At 35.0% G+C, this 7,348-nt stretch overlaps 1 protein-coding gene across 1 annotated transcript in view; it reads right to left on the minus strand.

Moving 5' to 3' along the window:
• LOC119691204 (protein piccolo) overlaps positions 1-1,005 on the minus strand; it is a 40,777-nt gene extending 39,772 nt beyond the window's left edge. Inside the window, exon 1 of the mRNA XM_038107986.2 lies at positions 864-1,005. The gene's annotated coding sequence lies outside the window, so the exon portion shown is untranslated. The remainder of the gene's footprint in view (positions 1-863) is intronic.
• Between the last annotated feature and the right edge of the window lie 6,343 nt (positions 1,006-7,348).

Below are 7,348 nucleotides of genomic sequence, written 5' to 3' on the forward strand. Positions count from 1 at the left end.
CCTTTATTCGACCAAGCACCACATTGTCAGACTGTCAGTCTTTTAGACCTATGCTTAGGCACTAGATATTATTCTGTGACTTAAGTAGGTATGTATTTAAAACTCAAGTGATTATTCGGGCTGTATTCATAATTATGTAAGTATAATGTACTTACATTATCCAATTAGAAGTTTCCTTAGCCCTTAATTGAAAAGTGACTATGAATACCACATTGTTTAAATAAGATTCTAAGCCTTAACTAAGTTAAGGAGAAATCCCATGAAAAATTTACGGCTAAGTAATAGTTATGCTGATTGGCCAGCCCATGCACTACACAGCTTTTGTGTTATGCAATAATATAAAAGTAGTTAAAACGTTTTACTAATTATTAGAAACTATAACCTACCTAAATGGGTAGGTGTACTGTCTAGACTGGCACTGATTGCTAAAAGAAGAGCTTAAAGTTCAAGGTGGAAATTTTAAGTTACTTAACTTATAGTTGAAAGGCAAATGAACCGACAAAATTCTTACTTTACTATATTCAAAAGCAATATAACAATTATAAATTAAATATAACTTTGCACTAACTATGTAGGAAATAGGAACCATTATTTAATATTTTTTAACAAGCGCCTCTACAATTTCAAGTTTTGACCCCCGTTGATGTCTTTTCCTTGAAAATGCATGATCTTAGCAAATATTACGTATGGTTACATACTTAGAATTAATATCGTTACGGTATTAAGTATACCTAATTACCTATACTTATATTATGTCTACGTATTACAATATTTTTTACATTATTGTTCAGTTATCAAACTAAACTACTATAAAAGTACAAGTATATTAATTTTATTATTTTCTATAATTTAAAAAAACAAACCTTGAAGCGGGAAGTCCAAGAACACTGGCAGGAATGGCACAATCCTCAAACAGAAAAAAGTCCACAGTCAAGAACCACAATTTAAAAAATATAACGTTCCGTTTTTAAATTTGAAAGCGGCTTCGGCGGCGGCGGCGAGCGCTCGAATGGCGACCGGTCGACGACGGTTGGGCGGGCGCAGCGCACCTGCCACCCGGCTAAATTGAGAAGTCGCTTCATCAATGTAACAAGGTGTATTACCAATTACCTGTGACGTTTTAACCATACTGTCAGGCTACCCAGGCTGAAAGATATTTTTTTTAATGACGAGCTTGATTCAAAATAACGGTCACTTAAGCTTTTTCGTTTGATAATATTACCGCTTCTTTACCGTGATATTAGAAATTTCACGTGAAGACAAAATTCCTATATCGTGTCTCAACCTTTCAGTTAAAAAAATAACTTTTTTTTCTTGATAACTTCACTACATTAGTTTTTTTTTATGGAAGCGGATATTACAATCTTTACTGTTCCGAATGTATAATATAGGTACTTTATTTAGTCTTATTTTCTTTCTAACTGCCAGTTTCTATATCTCTATCTATCCATAACTGGTAGTTACTTTCATACGATTTTGACATAATCAAAAGTTACAATCTGTCAAAATCGTATGAAAGTAACTACCAGTTATAGATATAAATAGTTATAGAAATTGGCAGTAAATTACTTAGGTATAACTTTATTAATGTCATAAAACAAACTGCATTTGCGTCGCAAGAGTACATTTCAAATTGGTCGCGTAACCTCAGGCGCAGGTAAACCCAGCTTATCTCTTCGGGAAGTACGAGGAATTGCAACTGATTGCTGCCCGCACTATTTATTGTTCTAGCTCAAGGAGCAGTGGTTTTAACCAATGTTTTGTTTTAGTTACAGGAACAAATCAACCTCGGCAGCTTTCAACTTTACAATTAAGTTTTTGCTATATTTTTCTGTTAGGTTTATTTTATTTGGCATTGGGGAATACCAATTGTCAACTTTAGCCTGACGCAGCCAAGCAGTCTGGTGTGTGGTATTACATACTATTTTTATTTTAAAAAATATTGGCAGACCGTACGCTTCTCCTATTGATTGCCAACCAACTAATACATACTCAAATTAAAGCAAATTACCTATAACTCAATATACGTAAAATAACTACGTACTTACAAGTTGGCTGATACTAATATACTGCTGGTCCCACGCTTTTGCAGATTAAACCCTGATAAAACTGTACTAACTAAAAAGTTATTTTATCTTCACTTAAGAATGTACCAGTGTACTTACTTACTTGTGAATATTTCTCTCGTAATATTCTCATCGAATATTGTGGGCTTTATAGCTTGAAACTTGTAAGAACTTGTTGGTATAGCTATTTTAGATAAAACCTTAAAAATATGCCGGTTTTTTAGCCATAACGCCCATAACTCATTGCGCGGTCTGTCAAGCGCCCTTTCTTTTCAATAGCCTATCAGCCATTGGCATGCCGAAAGCATGTAAGTAGTAGGAATAGTGCCTGTGTATGCCTTTATTTGGTCTTTATGACGATGACGTTTGAAACAAAGCCGTATTATGGACGTTGACACGACACTTTCGAAATCTTTTGTTCGAGTGTCGAGATCGCCCACAGTTCGCCTGTCTCATAGTCGTAGCTACTCAACTATTCTCACCAAGTTTCAGCCAACAATCATAGTTATGACCTTTAATTTCTCACGAGCAGCCACACCAAAATCACCCTTGGCCTTGTGTAAAAAGGTCACATATCGATCAGAATGTAAGCTATGTCGCTAGTGTGTGGTCACATGATTACATCGATTAGACATCCGCACTTTGATTTTGGACGTTTATTTTTTGAAAGTCGTGTTGTACGTATGAAGGGCAATGCGAAATTTGACAGAAGGATTTTAGTCGTATTTCCTACTGCAATTTATATCTTACTCAATTATTAATAATATATGAATTTCAATTCGAATTTTTCAAACATGATTTAGAATATTAAACGTTTTTTTTCACCAACATACTTTAATTACACTATAACCAATATTAATTAATATTTAACATGATGACGTCACCCTGCACACCTTCCATTGTGAGACGTCGCAGGAAGGATGCGCCTGCGCACGCTATATCACATTCAGCTGCAGGTAGATAGCTACGTGAGGAATGCGAGAATGTCATAATCATTATCATAAACTCGTACACCGCCATTTGTGAATCATGGAACCTCTTTTGTGATCTGTTTCCTGTAGATTGATAATACTTAAACAGGTTTAAATGGGTGAGGTAGCTTGCTGCCGTTAGTTCTCAAACTATTGTAGACAGGTACGATACCTACAGTGAAAGCGTCTGAAAACTTTCAGGATTAACGAAGTTTAAAGTGCGAAGTTTTTCTCCATTGAATTTATATAGATAATAATTACATATATTATGAGTTTTTTTTACCACTGATACAAAGGTTATTAAAAAGTTCGCATTAACTATGATTAGGTAGGTAAGGATACAATGGTTATCATGTATTCTTGTGCCTTAGGAGACACATATTGACTCATGATGATCACCTCTACATGTACCTATTATAGGTGCCTTTCTACATTAATAGTACGTAGGTGCTTGCACATAATATTAATATGAATGTACTTACTTAATTATTCTTTGCGTTGCAAATTGTGCGTCAGAGTTCTAGGTACCCAAACGACTCCTACAAACATTATGTAAGTAGATAAATCTGCCCAAAACGATCATAAAACCCTTCTTTACACAAACTTCCTTCACGACAGAAGCACAAGGTACCCCGAAGCCAGTGACTGTGACAGCCAGTGATGAGTAGGTGCACAAGTGGGACTATAATAGGGTCACATCCGCAGGTACTGGTGCGGAACAGACGTAAGCTGACCCCAGTGGGCCCATTCACATAGGCCCGACGGGCTCAAGCCCTGCATTTGGGTCAACGGACTGAGGTGAAAGATTTTGATACCCTAGACTTTGAGAATGCGAATGCAGCCTGGTGGAAGACTAGATATGTGCCATGAAAGAATTTCATTATGTTGTAACAGTTTCTTACTTTATAAAACTAAATAAAAATGACTTTATACGAAGAATTATGTCTTTATACATTTTAACGGTCTCATATTTGACAATAATAATATTTTACGTAAACGTGGGATTGCAGATAGCGTGAGTTATTGTTGATTGATTTAATAAATACGGAACTCAAAAAACACCAGCATCTGACCGATTTGCAAAAAGTTTAAAAAAGGAACTCCTTTGTTGTTTAACGGATGCGGACCGTTGAAGCCAGTTCGTGCCGCCGTAGACTATCTTATTATTATTATTCGAAGGATGACTCACCAAAGAGGATTCCCGGGCTTGGCGCCTTATTTAACTACAATAAGGTTAGTTATACTAACTTTCCTCAATGATAATCTTATGGATTCAGTATACAAGAGAGATTTGAGGTAAGATACGGAGACGCGACCGAGAGCAACCTATGAAAAAGGCAAGTACCTAGATAAGATGTCTGAACTACTTTAAAAAAAACTTACATGGCCTAATACATTTTCCTAGACGCTAGCACCAAAATATCTCCTTTAAAATTTAAAATCTACTAAGGCACAAAAGATCCTCATAATACCTATTTGACATTAAGCTTACCTTGACCGTTTCAATTTGTATTCAATCCACATGCATGTTAAGTTATATTTTATACATTGACATTATTACAATCATATTATGTTGTAATGTACTCATTTCCATTCCAATACGAAAAGGTTTAATTGAACAGTTATAAATTCAGTACTTGGATAATTGTAGGACAGGTTGTGGTGGACTTCCACACTATTTTACTCATACAAATATGTATTGTCACTACGGCTAGTTACGGGTTTGGAATAGGTAGGTAGTAGGGTAGTAGCTAGTAGTAGCTACCTACCTATAATTGAGGTACTGATGAGTACCTGAAGATACAGCTTCGAGTATCTCTGTGGTTTGAGACCTTGTTTCTATAATAGCTTTTTGACAGGAAGCTATTATAATTTTGCCTTGGATACAGTTTTTTTTTTGTGATTGGGATATGTGTGTTGTAGATAAAAAAAAAGTACTTACATAAGTAATGCATTAAATAGCTTCTTGCAATGCTCATAGAATACGGTGAATGAACTTTGAAGTTTCAGTTGAAGCCTCAGTGCAACATTTAACATCCTGCATGACTGCGTGAGTGAAGTTGAGACACGAAACAAAAATAAAGCGTTATAATTTGTCAGTGGGGGCGGTTCTTCACCACTTTTTCTCATGAGAAATGAGATGAATGGCCTCTCCGAAATGACTCAGGAGCTTTTCATCGAACGTAAATATATTTTTTAAGCATGAAGGAGTAAGAAGTAAGTACATATTATGTATTGAGTATTTTAGGTAGAGATAGATTTTGGCATACATAATAATTTACTTTTTATTGCAAAAAAGTTAAAATTAATTAAGTAGCATTGTTTTGTTTAATACAATGACATGTTATATTATAATAATGAAACTGTTACCTACATGGATAAGCTTTATTAGTTCATCTATTTATACAAAACTTGATATTACGTTATAATTATGGTACGGTACTATTCCTAAGTATACTTCAGTTTAATTCTAAAATCCTGTGTTAGGTATTCACATAATATTACGACGAGGTGAGCGCAGCGCAGTACATTAGCAAGGAGCAGACCTAAATAATAATAAAAAAACTTACTTCTTACTGGTAGTCCTTGAGTCCTGATTACGTCACCCTTCCCTTTCCCACCTTCTCGGAGAAACGGAAACAAAAAATGCAGGTATACGAACCAGGGGTCGGCAACTTTTGACCCTGAGCGGCGATTTCGCAGAGATCCCTTTATGACTGTTCGGAGAAGCCCAGGTAGATCTGAGTCGATAATAATATTATAATAATATGATATGTGGGGACATCTCACACACGGCCATCCGACCCCAAGATAGGCAGAATCTGTGTTATGGGTGTCGGACAGCTGATATATCTACACAAATACATAGATTGATAAATATTAAATATAAATATCAACTCCCAAACCCGAGTACAAATATCTGTCTTTAAACAAATATCTGCCCCAGCTGGGAATCGAACCCGGGACCTTCGGCATAGCAGTCGGGGCCACTAACCACTACGCCATTCGACCGTCAAATATACATTAAGTGAATTACTTTTTTTTGCACTAAATTGCCATAGGATCCCAGAAATTTTAATGTTTCTTGTAAAGGACTAAATGCGTATAAAGCTTTTGGTTATTCCTGTTATCATTAAAACATGTGAATATTAATAATATTATAATTGCGCAATGCATTTTCCATATTTATATTACTGACATAAAATTTAAATATTTATTAGTAATTGACGGTTGAATTGTATATTTCTTATTGGAATAAATAAAGTAGTTTTGATTTGATTTCAACTATTCAAATGAGAATGCAAGCATAATTATAAAGCTAAATAAATGTGTCAGGAAAATAGTTCAAACAAGTAGGTATAATTTTGCCTACACATGCACAACCAGGATAATATGGGTTCTTGGAGAAGACCTGTATCCTTGAGGAGTGTTATGGGGTTTTTATGTATAAGAAGATGAGCGTGAACATGGCAATACGAATGTTACTTTTCAATCGTCCACATATTATGTGACATTTATAATAAGAGTGGTGTCAAGGTGAACCGAGCATCTTCTTGTTTATCCAGTCCAAGGAACTGGTATTACTAGAATATATAACATAATTTATTTAAATGACTGTGAATAAGTATGTGAGATAGAATTGAACAGTTTTCAAATCATTCATCGATATTGGGTATATATAATAGATAGTGAAACTGATAATATAATTATATCCCTAATAAATTTTAACCGTACAAAATAATGAAAAATCAACAATTTACCAATCACACCACCTGAGATGCAACTTCTGAGATAGTTTCAATGCTATCTTCACACAATGATCTGTATTCTTCCTGTCTATTACTGTCTACAGAGAGGAAGGGATAATAATAACTAAGTATAATACTTAATATAAAGAACGATAGTGAATTGAATTGAATGATTTGTATGCAATTTGCCAAAAGTTACTTACTCCTGACATTGTAATGGGGGGGTATGAGCGTCAGGTTGCGGCCGTGCTCGTGATGACGTATGCATAACTCTCACCCGACTACAATCTTCTCTTCATTGCCGAGTGTGCTGCATTTCTGACAACCCAGACTACCATTAGTCAATTAGTCATTAGACTACCCTGCCTGGATAGAACGTGAGTCGTTTTTATAAAGGGCATTCTACAAATACATAAATACATGCATATTTTAATAGCACTATTTTGCTGTTTTGGTTTCCATTAGGGATTTACGATTACATCTAATAGTCTTTAAATTTCAGAGACGGTTTTAAAAAATCACAATTTTATCATTATCAAGCTGAGATTTTTAATTATTGAAT

The sequence above is a fragment of the Plutella xylostella genome, chromosome 15, assembly GCF_932276165.1.
Source record: "Plutella xylostella chromosome 15, ilPluXylo3.1, whole genome shotgun sequence".
Classification (NCBI taxonomy): domain Eukaryota; kingdom Metazoa; phylum Arthropoda; class Insecta; order Lepidoptera; family Plutellidae; genus Plutella; species Plutella xylostella.